This window comes from Pseudophryne corroboree, chromosome 5, assembly GCF_028390025.1.
Source record: "Pseudophryne corroboree isolate aPseCor3 chromosome 5, aPseCor3.hap2, whole genome shotgun sequence".
In the NCBI taxonomy this organism is placed as follows: domain Eukaryota; kingdom Metazoa; phylum Chordata; class Amphibia; order Anura; family Myobatrachidae; genus Pseudophryne; species Pseudophryne corroboree.
The window spans coordinates 635,573,438-635,586,956 of NC_086448.1; the positions used below are offsets into that span (position 1 = coordinate 635,573,438).

The 13,519-nt window shown below is 44.4% G+C and overlaps 1 protein-coding gene and 1 pseudogene across 2 annotated transcripts in view; one reads left to right on the top strand and one right to left on the bottom strand.

The window, feature by feature from the left end:
• OSBPL1A (oxysterol binding protein like 1A) overlaps positions 1 to 13,519 on the top strand; it is a 537,997-nt gene that overhangs the window by 234,293 nt on the left and 290,185 nt on the right. The window lies entirely within an intron of this gene.
• LOC134930542 (5S ribosomal RNA) lies at positions 12,935 to 13,053 on the bottom strand (annotated as a pseudogene).

Below are 13,519 nucleotides of genomic sequence, written 5' to 3' on the forward strand. Positions count from 1 at the left end.
CTTTATATATGGAAGGAGGGGGGTTCAAAGGTTCAGGTATCCATCAGAGTTTCCCACAGCCATACGCTGTACCTTAAAACCAAATATGCCCCATAGAAAAAAGAAAACTCTGATAGTGTAATACAATTTTAAACAGAGTTTATATGAGAGAGAGATTATAATGTGTGGAAAAAAAACAAAAAACAAAACAAAACACAATAGTGTATTACTGTATAGAAAATGGAGTTAAAATTTTGTGCAGCTTGGACCGTGTACCAGATAATAGGTAAATATCAGCATATCACGGTGTCTTTAAAACATAACCTATTGGTGTTCTTTGTGGGTATTTTCTTGGTCCTGCTACTATGTTCATATGAATGGAAAACACATTCCGCATACTGGGTGTCTTGGGGTTGAATCTTGACACTTTTCTATGTATGTTGGTTGAAACAGTGCCATAACCAATGTCTGCATGTCTAAGCAACAGTGAAGTATGTAGATGAATATGAATAAGTGGAAAGAGCGTGCAGGAGAGCCCCACAGCAGGGAGACTGCAGGGCCACCAAATCCTGGAGATGGTGATGGTGGATTGTTAGTGAAAAGTAGATTGTATAATAAACTGACCATAGACTTTTTTTTTCTTATTTCCAAGATGAGGATGTCTTCACTTATGGGTCTGGACACAAAAAAATGCAGTTTTGGTGGCGTTATAACCCATTAATAAATTAAATCAATTAGTTTATTGAGCAATATGAGTTTATTATTCAACCAAAACAGCAGGTTTTTAATTACTTTGTATATGTAGCTTAATATCCTCACAGCTGTATTTTAATGAATATTCTATACTTAGGTTGTAAACAACAGAAAAGTAATTAAAAGAAACGGAATTTTAATCCAGAGCTGAATCAGGTGCCAAAGCAGTTTCACGGTTATAATCTCAACTCCAGCCAATGATACGCATTCTGTTTCTACCTTTTTCAATTCAACAAACAATAGAAACAATTTACATAAGCATGCAGATCTGTCACTCATGGGTCTACTGCACACTGACTTATTGATGCAACTATTCTAAACATATACTTGTATGTATGGTAAATCTCAACAGTATGATTCTTATAACCTACAGCTTCTTTGGTCTTGGTCAGGAAGCTCAACTTTGCGTAAACGTATCCATCAAGTTCATTTGTTGAGTTAAGTGCATTCTCACATATTAGGTGCTTGTTTTTTTAATTCTCTTTATTTACACCCCTTTCTCACCACATATGGCAGGTCGCACCCGGGAGCCGTACACGGGTGCTTCCAGTGTGTGACCCACCTCTGGCCCCTCACACACTGGTGTCCCAGTGTTACATTTAGGTAACATCATATTTAGGTAAAATATCACAATCAAAAGTAAAACAAAGAGCCCTAATAATCAAATAAAATGCGTAAGACTGCCAATTGTTAGAAATTGTTGTTTATACAAATATATGAATGAAGGAGTGCAGCCTTTAAGCTGTCTGCAGGTATAGAGCACTCTAGGAAACCTACGGTGAAACTCAACCCAAGCCTGGTAATAATTAAAATGAGAGAACCACTATGCACATAGTTTGGAAAACTTCTCTATTTTATCATGAAGAAGGGCAGTGATGTATTCCATGGAAGCAATGTACCAAGCCATGTTTGTTAAAGCAGTAATGGAAGGTGCAGCTGGATGTTTTCAATTTAACACAGCTAAGAGTGTGGCAGAGTTGAAGATCTGACTGCAAAGCTTATTAAATGGTTTGGGGGGAGGCGGTCAGGATCCCGCCGGATGGAATCCCGGCGGTCGAAATACCGACGGCGGAATCCTGACCGGCACAATCCCGACATATTCTCCCTCCGTAGAGGGAGAATATAATAGTGTGCCGAGCGTAGCGAGCCCGCAAGGGGCTGCGTTCCGCTCGCCACCCCTGTCGGGATTGTGTGGTCGGGATTCCGGCGTCGGGATTTCGACTGCCGGGATCCTGTCCAGCGGGATTTAGTACTGATCCCAGTTTGGGAACCCTGGGAATCGGTTTACATAATATATGTAGATGTGAATGACTGACGCTAGGATCCTTTGGGAAACAGATACTGAAAATAAAGATATGTAGCCAGGGACCGCAGGAGCCTTTCAACAGGGCCCCACAGAAGTAGCATATAGAGAGAAGCCAGTGGTTCCAGTGCGTTGATCCATAAGTGTTTATATTCTTACTGATACGTTCTTCCAGTAATGTGTTCAAATAGCTAGAAAATATGTGGATAACAAAAGTACAGTAATAGTGTGTAATGCACCATTGCTTGAATTTGCAAGGGTGTACATAAAACTCAACTTGTTCCAAGAAGTGGTAGTTGGTGGACAAACTCTCACCGTTATCCTAAGGTGGTTGCGTGAGCAACGTAGATGTCGCCTGGAACTGTTGTGGTTTTTCATATCTTGTAGTGATTCAGAGGAAAGAGAAGGAAAGTGCTAACATTGGGCCTGATTCAGCATGGGCTGTAGTTGTGCGAAAAATCGCACAACTATAACCCTTTTCACGAACATGCGGGGGGACGCCCAGCACAGGGCAAGTCTGCCCCGCATGCTGGGTCCTGCCACCCCCCCCCCCCCCTTAGCTAGCATGCGAGCGCTTTGCTATACAGTGATGCGCTCGCATGATTAGGGTTGCCCCCTGCCTGAGCAGCCTAGCTGTGAAGCCACCTCGGCCCGCCTCACAAACGGTCCGGACACACCTCCATTGTCTGGACTGCGACCCCCAAACAATGCGTCGACGCCCACAAAATGCAGGGTCTCCGCCTCTGAAGAGAATGCAGTCTAAGACCTTGCGCATGCGCGGACAATTTTAACAAAATAAGGAACCATGCTGATTTGGGCCCATAGTGCAGATCAATATATCCGATGGTACTGTGTTGTAGAACTTATGTAGTATACTCATAGGATGGAAGAATGCTTTGGACATTCATCTAGAAACCCTCATTTAGAGTGTTTCTAAATGAAACGGTACTATGTGTAGTGGTATCCAATGGTCCAAAAATAGCTAATAGAAATGAATGGGTAGGTAATACCGGAAAGTAGTTGTAGCAGCATTTAATATCCTGTAAAGGGTTCTATATCAAACCGTCCACCAAAGTCAGGACTTCACTCCAGTATATAAAGATTGAGGGACAATCCCACCATATATGAAAATAAGTGCCCATGTCACATTGACACCAGCAGAGATCTAATGTGAACGAGTAAATAGAATAGATTTTCTTGGAAACTGTATGGGCTGGTATAAATTTATAAGCCAGTCGAGTATAAATGTTATATGAATTTTCATTAAGATTGGTGTTAATGGATGTTTTGGCTATTCACTGACAAATATCTGAACAGTCCTCGATTAGGTGCTTGTTTTTTTGACTCAATCACACAGTTGGTGATATCTCTGTTGGGGACTGGGATGTCAAAATCTAAATATAGAACAATGCTTATTTCAGTTAGATATCCATGTCTCTGACAACTGACTGGCCACATTGTTTGACTCTACAACAATATTTCACAATTATCTCATTGTGTGCACAGCACAGTTCTTCAGCTGTAAGCAGCCTTGCTTGCTTTTTATAATCATATCCTTTCTCTACATTAGAGTCATTAAGCTGTGTCAAAGGCATCGGGGAGAGATGTTATAAACCTTCTAAAGAGCAAAAGTGGAGAAGTTGCCCATAGCAATCAAGCAGTGTTTAGCTATAATTTCTCTGACGTCCTAGTGGATGCTGGGTACTCCGTAAGGACCATGGGGAATAGACGGGCTCCGCAGGAGACTGGGCACTCTTTAAAGAAAGATTAGGTACTACATCTGGTGTGCACTGGCTCCTCCCTCTATGCCCCTCCTCCAGACCTCAGTTAGAATCTGTGCCCGGCCAGAGCTGGATGCACTCTAGGGGCTCTCCTGAGCTTCCTAGAAAGAAAGTATTTGTTAGGTTTTTTATTTTCAGTGAGATCTGCTGGCAACAGACTCACTGCTACGTGGGACTGAGGGGAGAGAAGCGAACCTACCTGCTTGCAGCTAGCTTGGGCTTCTTAGGCTACTGGACACCATTAGCTCCAGAGGGATCGAACACAGGCCCAGTCCTCGGTCGTCCGGTCCCGGAGCCTCGCCGCCGTCCCCCTTGCAGAGCCAGAAGAACCGAAGAGAAGTTGAATATCGGCGGCAGAAGACTCCGGTCTTCATTAAGGTAGCGCACAGCACTGCAGCTGTGCGCCATTGCTCCCTCTGCACACCACACACTCCGGTCACTGATGGGTGCAGGGCGCTGGGGGGGGGGGGGCGCCCTGGGCAGCAATTAGAGTACCTTACATGGCTAAATAGCACATAATACAGCTAATAAACTGTATATGTGCATAATCCCCCGCCATAAAGCATATAAAAAAGCGGGAGAAGTCCGTCGAGAAAGGGGCGGGGCTTTCTTCCTCAGCACACAGGCGCCATTTTCTCTTCACAGCTCCGCTGGAAGACAGCTCCCCAGGCTCTCCCCTGCAGTTTCCAGGCTTCAAGGGTAAAAAAGAGAGGGGGGGGGGGGCACTAAATTTAGGCGCAAACTGTGTATAATAAGCTGCTATAGGGAAAAATCACTCACTTTAGTGTAAATCCCTGGTTATATAGCGCTGTGGTGTGTGCTGGCATACTCTCTCTCTGTCTCCCCAAAGGACTTTGTGGGGTCCTGTCCTCAGTCAGAGCATTCCCTGTGTGTGTGTGCGGTGTGTCGGTACGGCTGTGTCGACATGTTTGATGAGGACGCTTACGTGGAGGCGGAGCAGGAGCCGATAAGTGTGATGTCGCCCCCTGCGGGGCCGACACCAGAGTGGATGGATATGTGGAAGGTATTAACCGACAGTGTCAACTCCTTGCATAAAAGGTTCGATGACGTAACAGCTTTGGGACAGCCGGCATCTCAGCCCGCGCCTGCCCAAACGTCTCAGAGACCATCAGGGGCTCAAAAACGCCCGCTACCTCAGATGGCAGACACAGATGTCGACACGGAGTCTGACTCCAGTGTCGACGAGGATGAGACAAATGTACAATACACAAGGGCCATCCGATGTATGATTACGGCAATGAAAAATGTGTTGCACATTTCTGACATTAACCCGGTTACCACAAAAAAGGGTATTATGTTTGGGGAGAAAAAGCAGCCAGTGACTTTTCCCCCATCTGATGAGTTAAATGAATTGTGTGAAGAAGCGTGGTGTTCCCCAGATAAGAAACTAGTTATTTCTAAGCGGTTACTAATGGCGTACCCTTTCCCGCCAACGGATAGGTTACGCTGGGAGACATCCCCTAGGGTGGACAAGGCGCTCACACGCTTATCAAAAAAGGTGGCACTGCCGTCTCAGGATACGGCCGCCTTAAAGGAGCCTGCAGATAGAAAGCAGGAGGCTATCCTGAAGTCTGTGTATACACACTCAGGTACTATACTGAGACCTGCTATTGCTTCAGCATGGATGTGTAGTGCTGCAGCAGCATGGTCTGATTCCCTTGACAGGGATACTATTTTGCTAACTATAGAGCATATTAAAGACGTAGTCTTATATATGAGAGATGCACAGAGGGACATTTGCCGGCTGGCATCTAGAATTAATGCAATGTCCATTTCTGCCAGGAGAGTATTATGGACTCGGCAGTGGACAGGTGATGCTGATTCTAAAAGGCACATGGAAGTTTTGCCTTATAAGGGTGAGGAATTGTTTGGGGACGGTCTCTCGGACCTCGTGTCCACAGCAACAGCTGGGAAGTCGACTTTTTTACCTTAGGTTCCCTCACAGCCTAAGAAAGCACCGTATTATCAAGTACAGTCCTTTCGGCCTCAGAAAGGCAAGCGGGTCAGAGGCGCGTCCTTTCTGCCCAGAGGCAGGGGTAGAGGGACAAAGCTGCACCAGGCAACCAGTTCCCAGGAACAAATATCCTCCCCTGCTTCCACTAAGTCCACCGCATGACGCTGGGGCTCCACAGGTGGAGCCAGGTGCGGTGGGGGCCCGTCTCCGGAACTTCAGCGACCAGTGGGTTCGCTCACAGGTGGATCTCTGGGTTCTACAGGTATCTCAGGGATACAAGCTGGAGTTCGAGACGTCTCCCCCTCGCCGTTACCTCAAATCAGCCTTGCCTGCTACTCCCAAGGAAAGGGAGGTAGTACTGGCGGCAATTCACAAGCTGTACCTCCAGCAGGTGATAATCAAAGTTCCTCTCCTTCAACAGGGACGAGGTTACTATTCCACAATGTTTGTGATACCGAAACCAGACGGTTCGGTGAGACCCATTCTAAACTTAAAATCCTTGAACACTTATATAAGGAAGTTCAAGTTCAAAATAGAATCGCTCAGGGCGGTTATTGCAAGCCTGGAAGAGGTGGATTTTATGGTGTCACTGGACATCATGGATGCTTACCTACATGTCCCCATTTACCCACCTCACCAGGAGTACCTCAAGGTTGTGGTACAGAACTGCCATTACCAATTTCAGACGTTGCCGTTGGGTCTGTCCACGGCACCGAGGGTGTGTACCAAGGTAATGGCCGAAATGATGATACTACTTCAAAAGAAGGGAGTTATAATTATCCCGTACTTGGACGATCTCCTTATAAAGGCGAGGTCCAGGGAGCAGTTGTTGGTCGGAGTAGCACTATCTCAGGAAGTGCTACAACAGCACGGCTGGATTCTGAATATCCCAAAGTCGCAGCTGGTTCCTACGACGCGTCTGCTGATATTGGGCATGTTTCTGGACACAGAACAGAAGAAGGTGTTTCTCCCGGAGGAGAAGGCCAAGGAGTTGTCATCTCTGGTCAGAGACCTCCTGAAACCAAAACAGGTGTCGGTGCATCATTGCACGCGAGTCCTGGGAAAGATGGTAGCTTCTTACGAAGCAATTCCCTTCGGCAGGTTCCATGCAAGGAACTTTCAGTGGGACCTGTTAGTCAAGTGAGGATCGCATCTTCAGATGCATCGGCTGATCACCCTGTCCCCGAGGGCCAGGGTGTCTCTGCTCTGGTGGCTGCAGAGTGCTCATCTTCTCGAGGGCCGCAGATTCGGCATTCAGGACTGGGTCCTGGTGACCACGGATGCAAGCCTCCGAGGTTGGGGAGCAGTCACTCAGGGAAGAAACTTCCAAGGACAATTGTCAAGTCAGGAGACTTCCCTGCACATAAATATTCTGGACCTAAGGACCATTTACAATGCCCTAAGTCAAGCAGAACCCCTGCTTCAAAACCAGCCGGTGCTGATTCAGTCAGACAACATCACGGCTGTCGCCCATGTAAACCGACAAGGCGGCACAAGAAGCAGGATGGCGTTGGCAGAAGCCACAAGGATTCTCCGATGGGCGGAAAATCACGTGCTAACACTGTCAGCAGTGTTCATTCCGGGTGTGGAAAACTAGGAAGCAGACTTCATCAGCAGGCACGACCTCCACCCGGGAGAGTGGGGACTTCATCCAGAAGTCTTCACGCAGATTGTAGACCGTTGGGAACGGCCACAGGTGGACATGATGGCGTCCCGCCTCAACAAAAAGCTAAAAAAGTATTGCGCCAGGTCAAGAGACCCTCAGGCGATAGCTGTGGACGCACTAGTGACACCGTGGGTGTACCAGTCGGTTTATGTGTTCCCTCCTCTTCCTCTCATACCCAAGGTACGGAGGATAGTAAGTAAGAAAGGAGTAAGAACTATACTCGTAGTTCCGGATTGGCCAAGAAGAACTTGGTACCCAGAACTACAAGAAATGATCTCGGAGGACCCATGGCCTCTGTCTCTCAGACAGGACCTGTTACTGCAGGGGCCCTGTCTGTTCCAAGACTTACCGCGGCTGCGTTTGAAGGCTTGGCGGTTGAACGCCGGATCCTAACGGAAAAGGGCGTTCCAGATGAAGTGATTCCTACGCTGTTAAAGTCTAGGAAAGACGCTGCCTGAAGTTCAGACGTTGTTAAGGGAGTGCTGCATATTCAGCCCCCTTTTTTGTGCCTCCAGTGGCACCTTGGGATCTCAACGTAGTGTTGGATTTCCTAAAATCACATTGTTTTGAGCCACTTCAGACCGTGGAGTTGAAGTATCTCACGTGGAAAGTGGTCATGCTTTTGGCCTTGGCTTCGGCTAGGCGTGTGTCAGAATTGGCCGCTTTGTCATGTAAAAGCCCTTATCTGATCTTACATATGGACAGGGCAGAATTGAGGACTCGTACCCAATTTCTCCCTAAGGTGGTATTAGCGTTTCATTTGAACCAACCTATTGTGGTGCCTGCGGCTACTCGGGACTTGGAGGATTCCAAGTTGCTGGACGTAGTCCGGGCCCTGAAAATCTATGTTTCCAGGACGGCTAGAGTCAGAAAAACTGACTCGCTGTTTATTCTGCATGCACCCAACAAGCTGGGTGCTCCTGCTTCTAAAAGCAGACTATTGCTCGCTGGATCTGTAGCACGATTCAACTTGCACATTCTGTGGCTGGACTGCCGCATCCTAAATCAGTCAAAGCCCATTCCAACAAGAAGAAATGTGTCTGGCGCTGAGTTTTTCTTAAATATAGCCTCTAAATAGAGAGGACAGCCTAAATTTGGCTGCCTTCACAATGTGGACCTGGAAATCCACTCAACATAAAAAATGTGTTACTAAAAAATATATATTCCACGAGGAAGGTGGGCTCTTCTTGGGCGGCTGCCCAAGGGGTCTCTGCTTTACAACTTTGCCGAGCTGCTACCTGGTCGGGGTCAAACACGTTTGCAAAATTCTACAAGTTTGATACCCTGGCTGAGGTGGACCTTGAGTTTGCTCATTCGGTGCTGCAGAGTCATCCGCACTCTCCCGCCCGTTTGGGAGCTTTGGTATAATCCCCATGGTCCTTACGGAGTACCCAGCATCCACTAGGACGTCAGAGAAAATAAGAATTTACTCACCGGTAATTCTATTTCTCGTAGTCCGTAGTGGATGCTGGGAGCCCGTCCTAAGTGCGGACTTCTGCAATACTTGTATATAGTTATTGCTTAACTATAGGGTTATTGTTCTGAGCCATCTGTTGAATGAGGCTCAGCTATTGTTCATACTGTTAACTGGGTATAGTTATCACAAGTTGTACGGTGTGATTGGTGTGGCTGGTATGAGTCTTACCCTGGATTCCAAATCCTTTCCTAGTAATGTCAGCTCTTCCGGGCACAGTTTCCCTAACTGAGGTCTGGAGGAGGGGCATAGAGGGAGGAGCCAGTGCACACCAGATGTAGTACCTAATCTTTCTTTAAAGAGTGCCCAGTCTCCTGCGGAGTCCGTCTATTCCCCATTGTCCTTACGGAGTACCCAGCATCCACTACGGACTACGAGAAATAGAATTACCGGTGAGTAAATTCTAATTTTATCTTGCTATAAAAGGACAGTTACAAGCTAATTGGTTGCTATGGGCTACTTCTCCACTTTTTCGCTTTAGAATGTTTTATAGGTTGACCTCTGGCAATAGCACAATTGTCATGGGTCATCTTTGCAGTCTTTCCTAGCTGCCTCGTCTTTGATCCCCACTTGATATTGCTAGAGTTAAAATGCCAAATAATGCTTTTCTTAAAATATATACTGACATTTAGAAATGAGAATTTGTCCTTCAAGTTATACTCTCACATTCTCTAATGCATTCTTAGCTTCAATTATCATAAGCCTGGCAGGTGCATAAGATACAAATGTCGCAATGTAGTTTTGTAATGTGGCTGAATGTTCTTTTTAAAGAAGCGCATCATTATGTTCCCAGGCCTGAAAATTAGTAATCATTTGCTTATTAATAATTTAGCCACTACTGCCCTCTGCTGTAAATACGAAATTTAGTTTAAAGTGCATACGTGACATTCTTATCTTGACTGGAAATAATTTGCACATGCTGAGAATATGAGATGATGTCTACTTAGAAAAACTTCATAAAGCCTAGTGTACTATGTACTCTCACTAATAAACATCAGAGTACTGCTAATACACAATTTATGTCTGTGTGTGTGTCCATTGCTCTTCGGCCCTGATTAAGTATTTGTTTTTTACAGATAGCCTGGCTGATTGACACTTGCCAGTGTCAATATTGTACCCCAAAATACATAAGTAAAGCATAGGAGGGGTAGTTTGCATAGTGGACAGAAGCTGTGAATACTTCAAATAAGGATAGTGCTCATCAGTAACCACTTCTATAGATATGCTAGCTGTTTGTGCTTGAAGTGAACGTATATGTATGTGTGTGTGTATGTATGTGTGTATATATATATATATATAAAAGACAGAACACTTGTTGGGAGGACGAATATAGCTGCAGTTTTCTATTAAAGACCCCCTTTTATGTTTTTAAATCGTAAGTTTGGTGTTTGCTCAATGTCTTTGTCTGCTCCATTTGAAGGTGTGTCTGATTGATATCTTTCACAGATGGCACCCTCTTCCTTGTTTATATTTACATATTTTGATTATATGTCAACAGTTGCACAGTGTAATGGTGTGTACACACGGTGAGCTATTTTCTTACGATTTTGACTATATAGTCAAAATCGTAAGAAAAGTTAGTGCAGATCGCAAGGTGAAAGTCACCTTGCGATCCCGATTCGATGCCGATGCGCAGTCCCACGCGGTCGGCATCGCAATCCTAGATAGACTGTGCAGGCAAGTCAATTTTGACTATCTCATAGAAGAGATAGTCAAAATGGACACTTAGCCAAAATCGCACATAGTCAGTATCGCAAGCACAGTCATTATGTGCTTGCGATGCCGACCTAGCCCCTGTCGCATAGTGAGAATCGGACTTAGCCTGAATCTCACAGTGTGTATGCACCATAAGAGTATTGGCAGTATGCTATGAAATGTAGTTTCATTTTAGCTGAAGAGTCTCGGGTACCTATATTTACTCTGTTATGGAAATAAGCACATTGACAATCATTCTGTTGTCTGTAAAGTCTTCCAAACCCAGTTTGTCATTTCTGTTAACACCAAAACATTTCTTTTTCCTTCAGTTAGCTAAATTTACTCTTGGTGCTAAAACATTAATGCACTGAAACGAGAGAGATGTGTCACCTTGAAGAGCTGATTGAGATGGCACAAGATAATTGTAGCCTTAATATTCTGTATGCTTAGCTACTGTTTCCTTATGAGTTTAGTTTTTTTTGCTTTTACATCTGTTATATGCCAAAAAGAATATGCAAAAAAAAGTGAAACAATTGAGTTTTTTGTTAACTGCAACACTTGTACAGCTGCAGTCACTTTTTTAGTAAAATAATATATCCCGTAAATTAGGATAATAAAAGTATGGGTGTGTTTTTGTATGCACAGCGTAATAATCACCCAACTTAATTCTAGGTTATAAAGATTTATTTGAATAAAGTAACATTTCATCAAATCTAATTAGAATTTTTTACTAATGTATATCTTGAGTCAAGAGTTGTGGTCGAGATAACCATGCTACATTTTAATGCCTGCACTAAAAGGATGTGTGTTTAACTATTATCTCATTCTGATTCTTTTTATACTTTATGGGTACTAGCTTAGGCAATAGTACCTTGATTCGTAGGGGTTGAAGTTAGCTTGAGGTCCAGTACATTCTTGGTAATATCACCTGCATATTTTTCATTTGCAGTCGCATACAACCTCTGTGATCGCATTATTCTGAGCTAATCAGGAGACCTATGTTGAACTGGGGGTTCTAACACCCTCTAAACTCAACCAGCTCTGCCAATTCACTGATTGGCATGTCTCCACAGGCCAGCCATCTCGAGCTGTTTTGTTTATTCAACTTTAGAATAATGTTCCTGCTCATCTTGCCTGAGATCAACTAATACTATTGCAGCCAGGCAGAGACTTAAAACTCACATGACCCCAGTATCCAATCCCAGTGCAGTAAGCCCTATATAAAATATTTTATGGCACCAGCTCATTGTCCGTTCAATTTGTCTGCTAGGAGGTTCTTGGCTCCTGTATCTGCAGCTCCAATTTGCAAATCCCTTGCTGTTTCTACATTGTAAGCACCTACAGCTCCATTCTGAAGACCAGAGCAATACTCACATTGCTATTTCTTAACTGCAATCTGCAATATATACAGCACTTCCAATACAGTCTGCTAGCTGAACTACAGTCACCATCACTCCTAATCACCAGTGTGTTATCTGTTTTCTGCATTTCTACTAGAGTCTCCAGCTACAGTCTGTTTTTTCCTGCATACAGTCTCATACATGCTACAATACTAGTGAATTGAGCAGCCACCATTATCTGCCTCCACTTGCGCTACACCAGTGTATTGTCTGCCCCTTGTAGCCTACCTGTGCTTATCCAGTCTGCTGTCAAGCCTCATGCATGTAGTCTCCTCACACCACCAGTGTCCTGAGCTGCTACTGACTGTAAAATTGGTTTGCAGAAGACTCTTGTGTGGGTGCACTCTTGTGTTTATTTGTATTATGAAGATATTAAAACATAACTTTTATTATTTAATTAATTTAAGAAAATATCCACCTTTAACCACACTTAATCATAAAGATATACTGGTATCCATAGGTGTACATATGACTCCACCCACCAACATCTCTGAGAAGTGCCACATAATAAATGGTGTGGCTAATCAGAGTAGAAGGACTGGGGTGAGTACTAAATAATCAATCAATTAAATTGATAGGAAAATTTTGGGAATGTTCTGGTTAGTCTATACTGATAGACTTATCGTGGGATGCAGACACTTGAGCTCTGCACCTTAATCCCATCCAACCAGCACAAGCACAGCTTGTGTTAATGAGACCTGCAAGGGTCAATGGACTGGACTATTATAAGGAGTATAAATCCTAATTGATAGTATCAAGACTTATCAAATTTAAAGTCTCAAGACCTTGAGAAAAATATTCAGTGTAGACATATAAAGAGATGATGAGGAAGTTATAAAGAGAAGAAAAGAAAAGAGAACAAAAAAGAGTGGTGATCCTGCTGTTGGTGTAAGGTCAAGACAGGTCACGAATTACAACACCGGGTATTCTCTGAGGGTCCCCCTCACAGATACTGACCCAGCCCACCACCGTTTTGCTTCCAAGATCGGACGAGATCGGGCTCTGTCGGTGGGGTATGGTAGTAATTTCGTAGGCCCAATCTGGCCAACTCACCAATGAGAGTACACCTTGGGGAGAATTCAGCTCTGAACCAGAGTTTTAGCGGATCTACTGTCTATGTTAGGCACAGGATTGACCCCGTGGATCATAAATGAGAGTCCGCAGATATAATTATGGAAAGCAGAATGAGAGGAAAAAAGAAGTAGGGGAAGCAAGAAAAAAGAAAGAAGAGAGAGGGACAAAAAGGGGGGAGAAAGACAGACAAGAGTATGTGAATTGAAGACGTATCAGATATCAGCACATGATATACTGGCAGCACTGTGCAGAATTGAGGTTGTAATGCACACACCAGAAATATAAGCAGTGTAAGATATGTTAGGCTGTCACCCTCTTTCAAGCACAACAAAGCAAAAGGGGGCACACTGGCCCTATTACACGCTATTGGCCCAATTTTTCACACACAACTACACGTTGCAGGTCAAAGCAGAATTGTC